At 39.9% G+C, this 13695-nt stretch overlaps 1 protein-coding gene across 1 annotated transcript in view; it reads right to left on the bottom strand.

Moving 5' to 3' along the window:
- LOC146510531 (glutamate receptor 1-like) overlaps positions 1–13695 on the bottom strand; it is a 441677-nt gene that overhangs the window by 73843 nt on the left and 354139 nt on the right. The gene's annotated exons all lie outside the window — the stretch shown is intronic.

Raw genomic sequence — 13695 nt, 5'->3', positions numbered from 1 at the left:
GTTCACTCACCTGTCTCCAATCGTTGTCATTGTCAATCATGTATTTAAGCCCCTCTTCCCTTCAGCCCTTGTCGTGTCATTGATGTTACGTTGTCGTTTGTTCAGCCAGCCAGTCAGTCAGCCATTCAGTCAGTCAGCCAGCCAGCCAGCCATTCATTCAGTCAGTCAGTCCTTCAGTCATTCAGTCGTCCAGCCAGCCATTTCCTACCTCTGTTCTGTTTGTTCACTCCATCGCAATAAACACCAACCTTCACCTAACTATCCACGAGTCCTGCGTTTGGGTCACTTCCTCGCCTCCACTCAGCAACCCCTGACACTAACTAGGGATTGTTACTGAGAACTGTACTTTTGATGTTTCAGAGATGTTCTATATTCTATACAACAGAGTTTAAACTATTTGAATTTTGTATTGCCCTAATTAGCAAACAAGTTAAGTGTTGCACTGAACTGTTAACATTGAAATTTAAACAGCACTGTCTGTTACAAACATTACTTGACTTTAACTGTTATTATAGCATTTTGTAGCTGTATGTTTCTGCAAAAGTGATGTCACAAGCTTATGTGCTTGTTCAAATTCATGTTTTCCTGAAAATGGTTAATATACATTTGTTAGTTGACTTTAAGTGTAGAGCTTAAGCAGTTTTGGCTTTCTTTTTTCATAATGCCAGGAGAAGCTTTAGATGCTTGTTTTGCCTTTATTTGTTTAAAGCAATATATTTGACTAGCAGCAAGTGTGTGGAGGTCAGAATATGTTCAAGACAATAAAAATGTCAGTGACGGACATCTGAAATTTTGTTGCAGTGGTTTTCTGATGCATGTGTTTTAAGGTTTAAGGGTGGTGGCACAGCTAAGACCCAAGAGTCTCTTTCAAGGTTAGTAAAGTAAACAGATTCAAGAAGATATTTTACACATTTCTTTGTTGTCTGTCTCTAAATCTTATTTTGTCTTTATTATGATTAAAAAGGTTTGTTTTGTTCCTGCCCTTTTCAGACACTGAATTTGAGCAGAAACCATAAGGATACTCAAAGGACCTGTGACTCTCAGGAAATGGTGAGATTTCAGGTCAGAATCTTTTTTTCTTTTTATTTCAATTAAATTCATTTTCCTTTTTCCTTTTACAATATTGGTGTTTTGTTTTTGTAAACAGCATCAAATGAGAGGGACAGATGAAACAGTTTCAAGACAATGGCAGGAAAAACATGCTGAAGATTGAAACAAACCTTGGCTGGAAATATTTGGTATGTGTTTTACCGTAAATCAAATTGTTGAAAAACATTCAGCTACACTGCAACACAGGGAAACTTGATTTGCACTTATTTTGTTACTTTAATTTCTTGTCTCATTATTTTTGTCAGTTATTATTGTTTATGGTGTATGCCCTTCTTGTTTTCTTTCTGAATGCAGAAGGTATCTAAGCCAGTCCACAATGAAAGCTTCGTTGCACCCCATGAGTCTTCTGGCAGAAATGATGGCGCCTGTATTCTTTGGTTTCCCTAAACATCACACCCTGCCTGTTTATACGAGGCTCTTCAATTAAGTCTGCACCCAAAGATTCAATAAGAGGTAAGCAGTGGTATTATTCAAGTTTTGCTAAAGGGCCGGTGGCAGCTGATGTGATTTTTTCGTTTTTATGGGCCGATGTTTTTTTTGTTTGTTTGTCTGTTGTTTTGTTTTTTTGTGTGGTATAAACAATGAAAGGTGGTGGATTGGCCAGATGCTGGCCGATGTGTAAAAATAACTCAGTTGTTTGCAGTGATGGGAATAACAGCGTTATTAATTGTGTTACTTTTTTCAGTAACGAGTAATCTAACTAATTACTATTCCTATCGTTACAACGCCGTTACTGTTACCAACAAGAAATTGTGGTGCGGTTGCGTTACTATTTTTCAACAAACAGACGGTTGAAGATGTGTTCAGCTGGTTCAGCATCTTATATCAGTTGCAGGGAAGTATCTGTAAGTAATCTGGGCGCTACAGTTTTAAGCAGCTGCGTTCCCGCCATAGCTGGACTGGCCAGCAGCCCACCGGGCATTTGCCCAGTGGGCCGCTGGCGATTTTTTGTTTTTATGGGCCGATCGATTTTTTTTTTTTTTTTGGAAGGGTATAAATAATGAAAGGTGTTGGATTGGCCAATTGGTCATGATTGACTCTGGGCTGGACCAATTACAGCCGAGGAGGTCGGATGCACCCTCCCCCTTGTTTAGCAATCTTATAGGCCATCCATCGGCTCTTTGTTACTTCGGAAACATGGCTTAAACAATTTCCACGACATAATCCGATAACAACCGATCTCTTTACCCGTCGGCTTCCCGTGGCTGTCATGCAACAGGTGTTGTGCCAAAAAGTGATTGCCTGCCAAAAACTGATTTCCAATGTTTGCGTGTATATTTTATGTGTAATATCTATGTTGGTAAATAGACTTCGGTGAACAGCGTTTACAAAGGGGCTATATATGGAATTAAAAAATTATCTGTTTTTTCAAGTATCTTTACAACTCTGTGTTATTGTACTTACATTATAACCAATCCGGTCCTTTATCCCCACTTTAAATATTTTTACAGAACTATTGTAATATTTGAGCCATTTCTGCTGTCCAACTACTTCTTACAAAATACTTTTTTAATGTTAATTAGACTTTTTTTTAACGGCATAAATAAAGGTTGTATAAAAGTCACTGCCAAAGACTGATTGCGGCTTCGACCTTGTTACACGAATGTTGTTTGTAGCTCAATATGACTTTATGTCATCCATGAGGGATGCATTTGACATATGTTTCACATATTATAGCCCAACAAGTTACTTATAGCAGTTTAAATACGAGCAATCAGTTTTTGGCAGAGAATCACTTTTTGACAAACACCGGCTATTGCAGTTAATAATACAACAGTTTCTTGCCATTTTTTGTGTTTCTTTTTATCGCTGTGTAACTGAGTTCAATTGAAAGCCTGCATGCGCTAGTACCGCTTGCCACAAGTTCCCAGAATCCTTTGCGGTTTTACCCCTGAATGACGTCACATTTTTGGTGGGCCGGTCTCTAGTCAAAATGCCCGGGCCGATTTTTTGTCCCAGTCCAGCCCTGGCTCCCGCGGACGGTGATCACTTTCTGGCCAACGATCACTTTTTGGCACAACACCTGGAGCTCAGGGGGCAAAACAATCACGAGTGCTTTTGTTTGACTGAGGAAGAATAAAGTAGTCGTGGTAAGCCAATCACATGACCACTTAAAGACAAAGCAACAAGGTGCCAGTTTATAAATTGTCTGTATTGGCCACATAAAGCAGAGTCATGATAAACAATATATACGCAGCAAAAACAGGCGTTCCGTATTTGTGGAAAAATGTAACATGCTGACCAATCAAAAAATGATATGGCAACATGCCATTTGGTTGTTTAGTAAGACGCGGAAGTTTTAGGAGTGACGGCGAGAGAGAGAGAGACAGCAGAAAAAGAGAGAGAGCGAGTTTTGAGATGTGAGAGATTTGTGATGTTTAGCGTGTTTGGAGTGTGTAGTTAATGTGTTGTCTTGTGTAGTTAGTGTGTAGCTTGGTGTTGTGTGTCAGAACAATGAGGCGACTGCTGTCTCCAGGTAGAAACAGGAGTGACACACCTGCTGCTGTCAGACCTGCAGGTATCAGGCTGTGATGTTTCCTTTATAGTGGACAGAAATATTTGGAGTGGCACAAATAATTTGTGGCATCTTGTTGAAGAACAGCTGATTGTTCTGTAAATAGTTTGAAATGGTTATTAAAAAGAGGGTAAAAGGTAAATGGATGCAAATAACTTTGTTGTTTGCAAAACTTGTGCATATGATTTTAAAATTGACTATTTATATTTGCATTTAAAGTTATGAAATATGATTCATTAAACATCTTTGTGGTTGTTACAGTAAAAATATAACTTTTCTACTCAGATTTTATGTTTTTTTCTTATTTTAGATCAATTGTGTTAATACAGTTTGTCAAAATGAAATCATAACTGTAAATTCAGACACGCGAGGCTGTGCTGAAAAGAATGAGACCAAACAAGACAAATAAATAGTTTTTAAAGGTGAAATGTGGAGGAAACATCAAAAGTAGTTAAATATGGCCAATTATAACCGGGATATAACACAATAGTTACTTTTGAAGTAATTAATTAGAATCTTGTAACTCAGTTACTAAATCAGTTACTTTTTTGAAGAAGTAACTAGTAACTATAATTAATTACTTTTTCAAAGTAACTTGCCCAACACGGTTTGGTGCTGGCTTCTGCAGAGGCCAGCAGTTGGAAGCTTTTTGAGACAGGAGCCAAAAGCAGAAGAATGGAGAGGCAAGCCTTTGATGAGCATGAAAACTATGAATCACTACGACAGACTATGGTGAGGATAACAGACATCCTGACAATACACACTGACTAAATACACACAAGGATGATTAGGGGGAGTGAAAACGTATGAGGAAACAGCTGATACACATGAATGACGGGACAGGGGAAGTGAAACTGTGGCGTGGGTGTGGTCTCTGGCCGGCTGCAGAGGAGGGTGACGCAATGAGCTCCCGAAGCGGCGCAGGGGCGGGGTGAACAGGTGTGCTGGAATGTGAATGTGATTGTGACTCTTTATATGTTCACAGTGACTGTCGGAGGGGAAGGAGAGCGGACAGCGGAGCGGGAGTGTCTATGTTTGATAGGTTTGTAGCTTAAACCTATTCGCTGGAACGTTGAAGACAATATAATTACACAGCAAAGCAATACACGAGTAGGCAAAGTTCTTCATGTTTCTCGTGCACGGGAGAGAACCGGACAAACGCCGTTCCTTCGCTTGACCCCAGTCGCTCTCGTCCGCTCCCCCGTAACACTGCTCTTCTATTGAGGTTACATGAATATGCATAGGTTCACTAACATACGACGTATACATACACACAAAGAGTACCTTGCCTTTGTGTGTGTGTGTGTGTGTGGGGTCAGAGTGTGACCCCATAAATGACTTCCCTAAACCTGCTGGTCTGGAAGTCCAGCAGTTCATCTAAACAAAAGGCACTTAGACTAAAACAGATATAGCTACGTTTATCCTACCATAAAACAATAAGACAAGGTACGACCTCTCCCATGCTCCCAGAGTGCTCTCTAATGCACACAAAGTTTGCAGACTATCAAGGATCAAACCTCTGCCAATCTACAACTAATTATAAAACTCTAAGCATATATAAGTAGATATTTCTAAGCATAAATGACAATCAACAATACAAAACCTAACAATGTTCCATTGTAAAACCACACTAAAACCGAATGTCAAAATAAAGAATAAAGTAAATAAAGTGCTGTCACCACGTCCGTGTCTTGTACATGTGTAAAGGGTCCAACTTCACAGAAACTAAATACAATGAACAAAGAACACAAGATTCCTTCAAAATAAAACAGGAAACATGGAGAAAAATACAAAAAACCAGCAAAATAAAACTAAAATGTGCACAACACTGCGTCGCAGACCCAGTACCATGACATTTTTTGTCTGAATTTGTTAGGGTGCCTGGGTCATCAACCCAGAGTTTTCAGTTTTGCGTTATTATTGAACTGATTTTTATATTATTTATCATTTCTAGCAACAACAATACAACAGCCCTGTAGTTCTGCTATGACCACCTCCTAATACTTCTAGCCCTCCAGTTGTGGTCACCCCACAACTGAACACTGACAGGAAGGCTAGTGGTCACAGGCTCCCTCTTCACAACAGGCATATGGCGGGGGTTGAGGTGAATCAGGTTATGAGGAGGAGGAGGAACTGTATGCATCCCTGACATTAGCATACAGTAGGTCTAAAATTCTCTCCCCCCTGGTGGGACAGACCACATACTGTGTGAAAGTTGGCAGTGTAGTGTCCAAAGTGACATGGTTGAAGTTACCCAAGATAGCAATGGAGACACTTTGGTGCTGAGTGTAACCGGGCTATAGCAGAGTAAAAACACTGTGACAGCACTAGAAAGAGGTTAAGAGGTAACCGATACTTTTAACCATTTCTGGATGTCTCACTGTGTTTTTTGGAGCACTGTCTGTTCCCCTTATTTGTTTTTTGTTTTTGTTTTTGTTTTGTTTTTTTTGGGTGGGGGTTGTTTTTGCTTTGTTTTATTTTATTTATCTATATAATTTTTTTTCCTGCAATAATATCTGAATGATCTACATGGGAGAGTATGTATAACTATATCTATGGGTTTCCCCGACACTGTTCATATACGATGTACATACATTATTATTATACACTCATTTTTTTTTCAATTAATTTCCTCCTCTATTTTATTTGAACTCTCCCTTCCTGTTGGTTAAAATGTTGTTGGAAAAGCAATAAATAAATCTTTAAGAAAAAAAAAATTCTGAATGCAAAAGTTTTGACAACTGGCTACTGTTTGAGATTTAGAAAGCTCAGTAGTCAAAGTTTTCTTTGTTGTATGTGTAAGACCTGTAATTCCCTGGATCATCATTACTGCCTACTGTGTTATCCTCTGGGAACTATTAACGACCTACATTCTCTCTCCCAGAGGGCTAATTACCACCAAAAGCTGTTAATAAGTGCTACATTAAGAAGCAGCCCACAGGGGACGTCATCAATAATTACCTTTGTTTCAAAAACATTAACCCTCATTACTAGCTGTAACAATTGGCAACTGGCAGAGTACTCCCTCAGCTCCAAACATGCAACGGTTAAGACAACAAAGTTACAACAAAGTTTAATCACTGAGAACAAGAGGCTTTGTTTGATTGAAGAAAAACTTTCTCTTTTAAGAGTGCTATGTTTCATAATTTTTGGAGGAAGAAAAACTAGTTAAAAGATAAATAGTGAAGTAAAATACAGATACAGTTAGGTACAGTTATCTTTATTTTCTTTGTTTTTTTACCTGTTTACTGAAACATATTCCAATCAAAGCTGTATAATGGATCTGGACATAAGTGTAGACTCTTAGCTTTCATTTAAGGGTATCCACATTCAAATTGAATGATTCTGTTGTTATGTCATTATCAATTAAGCAGATGCTTGCATTTGGAAGATTTTGCTACAAACAGACAACGTGTGGTCTACAGCTCCATGGTGGCAAAGCAAACCATCCTTAAACTGCGAAAAGAGGAAAGAAAAAAAAGATCAGAAAGCTTGAGCTACAATATAAGGCGTGGCAAAATCTACAGTTTGGTACATCCTGACAAAGAAAGAAAGCACTGGTGAACTCAGCAACACAAAAAGTCCTAGGCGTCCACCAACAAGAACTGTGGTGGATGATCACAGATTCATTTCCATGGTAAAAAGAAACCCCTTCACAACAGCCAACCAAGTGAACAGCGCTCTCCAGGAGGTAGGAGTATTGGTATCCATAAAGAGAACACAGAAGGTTCACTGCAAGGTGCAAGCCACTCATAAGCCTCAAGAATAGAAAGGTCAGATACGAGTTTGCTAAAAAAAATTAAAAAAAATCTAAAAAACCCAGCAAAGTTCTGGAAAAATATTATTTGGATAGATGAAACCAAGATCAACCAAGTATGGAGAAGGCAAGGCAAACAACATGAAAAAACGCCGTTTTCAAATTAATCCACTTTGGAGAGCTTTTTCAAAAAGCTCAGTTTTCCCTGACCAAAAACGCCATCTCAGTGTGGAAGGAAGGGGCCCAGTCTGGATCGCATTCCTGCATTTTGTAGGCTGGTTTTCCTACAAAACACAACAAACATTAGCCCGCAAAGCCACAGTGAACAAAGCAGCATAGCAACGAATTCAATTCAAGCTGAGACTGAAGAAGTCACTTGGATGAGTGACGAAACGTTTCTCCCAGAAAACGCTACGTCCAGATGAACAGAATCAACTTTTTGCAGATTTACTTTCCTGGATGATTGAGATGCACCAAGACGATCAAAATACAGTTTAATAAGTAGGAACAGCATAACAGTCTGATGTAGACGACAGGGCATTCGACCCCTTTACCTGCTCGGACAAAATGGCCCCCAGCCCTCTGTTTGAGGCATTTGTTTGCTGAATGACAAGGAGTAAAAAGTTAGGTGTGTAGAGCGGGGATTCCCCACTGAAAGCCTTCTTTACCTGCACAAATGCCGTCTGGCACTGGACCAGATCTTTCAGGTTAGGTCAGTTAAGGGGCTCGTCAGCTCTGCAAAGTCCAGCACAAACCAGAGGTAATAATCAGCAGTGTTGGGCAAGTTACTTACTTAGTAAGTAAGTACTAAGAAAAAGTACTTAGTTATAATTACTAGTTACTTCACAATTAATCTAAAATCAGACAAAAAACATAAAATCCAAGTAGAAAAAAGTTGTATTTTTTTTACTGTAACAACCACAAACATGCTCAATAAATCATTTTCATAACTTGCTATTCAGATATAAACTGTAAATTAAAAAAACAAACCTATGAACAAGTTTATAACTTAAGTTATTTGCAGCTATTGACCTAAAAATGCTGCCAACGTGTTTTTTTTTTTAACCATTTTAATCTATTTACAGAATAATCTATTCAATTCAATTTGTTTTGTACATCACCAAATCACAACAACAGTCACCTCACGGTGCTTTATATTGTAAGGTAGACCCTATAATAATACATACAGAGGAAAAAAACAACAACAATCATATGACCCCCTATGAGCAGCACTTTGGCGACAGTGGGAAGGAAAAACTCCCTTTTAACAGGAAGAAACCTCCGGCAGAACCAGGCTCAGGGAGGGGCGGGGCCATCTGCTGTGATTGGTTGGGGTGAGAGAAGGAAGACAGGATAAAGACATGCTGTGGAAGAGAGACAGATGTTAATAACAGATATGATTCAGTGCAGAGAGGTCTGTTAATACATAGTGAGTGAGAAAGGTGACTGGAAAGGAAAAACTCAATGCATCATGGGAATCCCCCGGCAGCCTACGTCTATTGCAGCATAACTAAGGGAGGATTCAGGGTCACCTGGTCCAGCCCTAACTATATGCTTTAGCAAAAAGGAAAGTTTTAAGCCTAATCTTAAAAGTAGAGATAGTGTCTGTCTCCTGAATCCAAACTGGAAGCTGGTTCCACAGAAGAGGGGCCTGAAAACTGAAGGCTCTCCCTCCCATTCTACTTTTAAATACTCTAGGAACAACAAGTAGGCCTGCAGAGCGAGAGCGAAGTGCTCTAATAGGGTGATATGGTACTACAAGGTCATTAAGATAAGATGGGGCCTGATTATTTAAGACCTTTTATGTGAGGAGCAGGATTTTGAATTCTGGATTTAACAGGAAGCCAAAACAGGAGAAATATGCTCTCTCTTTCTAGTCCCTGTCAGGACTCTTGCTGCAGCATTTTGGATTAGCTGAAGGCTTTTCAGGGAGTTTTTAGGACATCCTGATAATAATGAATTACAGTCGTCCAGCCTGGAAGTAATAAATGCATGAACTAGTTTTTCAGCGTCACTCTGAGACAGGATATTTCTAACTTTAGAGATGTTGGGCAAACACAGATGAACAACACAAACACCACTGTGCACTGTAACAGGAACATGAAGTAATACTGATAGGATGCCTGGGTCGTTGACCCAGAAGTTTGAGTTTATTATATTATTTATCATTTCTAGTCTTTGGTTTCTTTGTCTGTGTTCTGTCTTATGGTTTACGTCTCGGTTCCCTCTGTTGCAGTGCCTGCGTGTGAGTCTGTCTTTAGTTCAGTCTGTGTTATGTTTCCTGTTTTATTTTGAAGGTCCATGTCTGATGTTAATGTATCTGGTTTTGCTTCCCCTGTTTCGTTAGGCCTGATTTGCCTCAGCTGTGTTTGCCTCCTGTTACTCATTCCCTGATTGCTCCCTCTGTGTAGTTAAGCCCTGTGTTTCTCTGTGATCTACCCTTGTGCCATGCGGTGTGTTCTGTCAGTCTTCATGTGTAAGTTTATTTTGATATATCCAGTTATGTTACATTTGAGTTGAGTATTAAAGCTGTTTTGAGTTCAAGTTTTGCCTCAGAGTGTCTGCACCTTGGGTCCTTTTCCTGCCTGCACACAGCCGTTTCATAACAAATACAATACCACAGAGGATGAGAAATAAGGAGTCCAGCCTTAGTGAAAACCCGAATTTCCTTTTAATGTGTATTGATGGTTGTTCTGAGTTGTTGGTTTGTGTTTGTTTTCATAAATATAATTAAAAAAATAATTCACCCACTTGAACACTGTAGTGCAGGGCCTGGCTGCTTGTAGCTCTACTCTTTCATCCAAATCTAGTAAATTTTTAAAATAAAAAACCCCAAACAACAACAACAACAACTCGGTAGTGAGTAAACTAACCCTGATCTTTCAAAAAGCACAATCTAAAACCAGAGAGTGACATCACGGTGACCAGTTTCTTTTTATACAACTGTTTTAATGGCTATGTTCCTCAATCTTTATTAAATATCCACCTTTTTGGTCAGCCCATCAGCAGAGTTCTCAAAGTGTGGCTCACAGGCTAAAGCTCAATGAACCTAAAAAGAAAGTATTAGCCAAAGGACTCAATTTTGCCATTTCTCTGCAACAGTTGCCCATTGTGGACCTCATCACAGCCACAGAAACCGCCATATGGATTAATAAATTATCACAGACAGAAGCAGAGCAAATCAGGATGAAAGTCTCAGCCACCCTCTCCAGTGCCAAAGTCCCTCCGTCCAACCTCACAATACAGGAAAAGAAGGCCGTCGCTTCCCTGAGCAAAGACCACAACATCACTGTTTTACCAGCGGATAAGGGAAGATGCACCGTGGTCCTAAACACTACAGATTACCACACAAAGATCACTACTCTCCTCAGGGACAACAATACCTACGAAGCCTTAAAGCGAGACCCCACAAGCAGCTACAAAAAGAAAGTTATAGCTTGCCTTCAAGACTTGGAAAAGGACAAAATCATTGACCGCCTCACATATCACCGCCTTTACCCAGGGGATGCCATACCCTGCATTTACAGACTTCCTAAAATCCACAAGGAAGCTGTCCCACTCAGACCCATAGTCAGTAGCATAAACTCAGCCACTTACAACATTTCAAAACACCTTGCTACCATCCTTGCTCCTCTCGTGGGGAACACCCCACACCACATCAAGAACTCCACCGACTTCACTGACAAGGTCCAGAAACTTACCCTGGATCCAGATGAAACCATAGTGTCCTTTGATGTAGTCTCTCTCTTCACTTGCATACCCACCACGGAGGCAGTGGAGACTGTCAGAAAACGACTACAAGAAGACAACTCCTTGGAGGACAGGACCAACTTCACACCCGATCAGATCTGCACACTGTTAGACCTCTGCCTCACCACTACATATTTAAATACAACGAAGGCTTCTACAGACAAAAACATGGCTGTGCCATGGGCTCCCCCGTGTCACCTGTTGTAGCCAACCTTTACATGGAGGAAGTGGAAATAGAGGCTCTTGGCTCTGTTAAAGGGAGAGTACCCAGGCATTGACAATCCATTCATTGGATTCGCTGTTTGTTTAATTTTGTGCATCGTTGTAAGTTGACATGTTTGCAGAACAATTTGTGTCGTGCACTTTAATAATAAAGCAATGTGCTGGTTTTGTACCGTCTTCTTTCACTGTTTCCATTTTAAAGGGAAAGCAGAAGAAAGCTGACGTGTTTTTATAACTACAGGATCAAACATTTCCCAGAGGTTTGTTCAGCCTGATGATGCTGCATCAAAACCTGCAGCATCTATCACACAATGTTTAGATCTTAGCAATCAGTTAAATGAGTCAGACTTCAGACCTGTGGGATGTTTTTATGCATGAAAATTATCCACAAGTTTTAAAGAAACATATATTTAAAATCATCTGTTGTCCTTGGTTTTAGCTTGTGTAGTTTGGTGCTTTATTTGCTCCTCCCATCTCAAGACTGACATGACCTTTCTGAGTGCCGGCTGATCTATGTAGAGCAACCGTCCAAAGACGCAGCTGCACTGCCCTCTTCTGCAGAGAAGCCAAACTGCAATATTAAGAAATAAAAGTAAACCTGACACGTCCTTACTCACCTCTTCTCAAACCAATCTCATGTTTCTTCTGGTTAAAACAATAATAAGTGTTTGTTAGACTCCTTAAAATATACTCTAAAGTAAAAGCCTTTTCCATTTCAGGGTCCAGAGGGCGCCGTAGTCTATCCCCCTCCCAGCAACCACACAGCGAGAGGTGGGTTACATCCTGGAAACCTCGCCAGCCAGCGCCAAAGAGAGACAGACAACCATTCACTCACCTTCACACCTGAGTGTGATCTAGAATCAGAAAGTACCCACACACACACACGGAGAACAAACCCCACAGACCCACAATACCACACACACATATCAGAAAAGTCCCAACAAACCTCTGTGAACAAAACAGTTTTAATAAGAACTTTCATTAACAGAGTGTCCCGTGTGAACAAACCAAAAACATGAGGCTGATAAATGTAACAGTTGTTGTGCTGACACTGGATGTTTCAAACACTGCAAAGAAATAAGCAGAGTAACATTTTTCTTGGTTTCATGCATATAAAATTACAGTTAATTATTTTTTATCTTTAGTCTTAAATATTGCATCTCATAAATTTGCCTTTTTATTCCTTTCATAATAAAACAAAAGCCTGTTTCTGGCCTTCAGAGGACAAACTAGTTCACAGAGACACGTTAATGCTCTGAGTCTGTAAAGCAGCTTCTTTTTTAAAAACAAAAGTTGACGCATTTTATTCGATCCTGGTAACATAAACAAACCCTGAAGCTGCATTTATAGAGACCAAACCTTCGATAACTCTGTGCCTCTGTGAGGTTAGGATCATCACACACTCAGGATTATAACACTCAGTGTTTCATTGTGCAGACGTGCTGAATCACATGCATTAGATTACAAAAAGACACCAAACCAGAACAAAAAAACAACCTGGCGAACATTGTAAGGGAAACACACATGAGACAGTTTACACCTGCAAAACAGAACGATGAAGCCAGAGCTGCAGGTCCTCTGATAGCCACTCTATCCCTGCAGCTGTTTTGCATCCTCGTGACAACTGTGCTGGATGTGACTCATCTTTGGTGTCTTTGACTGACAGCTGTGAATCACCTCGGCTATTTCACCACAGCTGATTGGAGTATTTATTTAACCACTAATATGACTGCTGTGCAGATGTACTAACAGATCATCTAACATACCCGAGCTCCAGTTTGGTGAGTGGAATTTTAGGGCTTTACTCATCTGTTATTAACTAATTAGCAGGATCTGTGTCTGCAAAGCTGCACCAATAGAGTCTGTGGATACAGTCGGCTAACTATAGCAAAGGAAACTGCAGATGTGAGGCACATTTGGGACAAGCAGTCATTCCCGTCTGAGCTGCTTTCTAGCATCGTCCTCTCTGATGTCTCTGTTTGTTTGCTCTCAAATGTTTTGCTCAGTTGTTGTAAACTTTTGTGCGCCGTAAATTCCACAAACCCACGTGATTAAAAAAACGATGATATGAGTCTTTACTCTTTTTATTTAACATGCTGTAGTAAAAGACAAAATGCTGAACAAAGAATCTGTGTGATGTGATGAAACCGATATTTTTGCAAACAGCGTCAATAAAAAAAAACATCCAGACGTGTAAAGTAAGACTTTCAAACTCTGATATGAGGCTTTGTGCAGAGCTGTTTAGCTTTTGATCACTGCAAATATTTGGAAGTGATTTTCTGTGTCACTGGTTTTGACTTTAAAAGCAGTAAACGTGTGAGGTGTGTTTGGATTTAAAATA

Source organism: Neolamprologus multifasciatus, chromosome 10 (assembly GCF_963576455.1).
Source record: "Neolamprologus multifasciatus chromosome 10, fNeoMul1.2, whole genome shotgun sequence".
Classification (NCBI taxonomy): domain Eukaryota; kingdom Metazoa; phylum Chordata; class Actinopteri; order Cichliformes; family Cichlidae; genus Neolamprologus; species Neolamprologus multifasciatus.
Note: the sequence above shows the minus strand (reverse complement) of the source record. Positions and strands in the feature narration are given on the sequence as shown.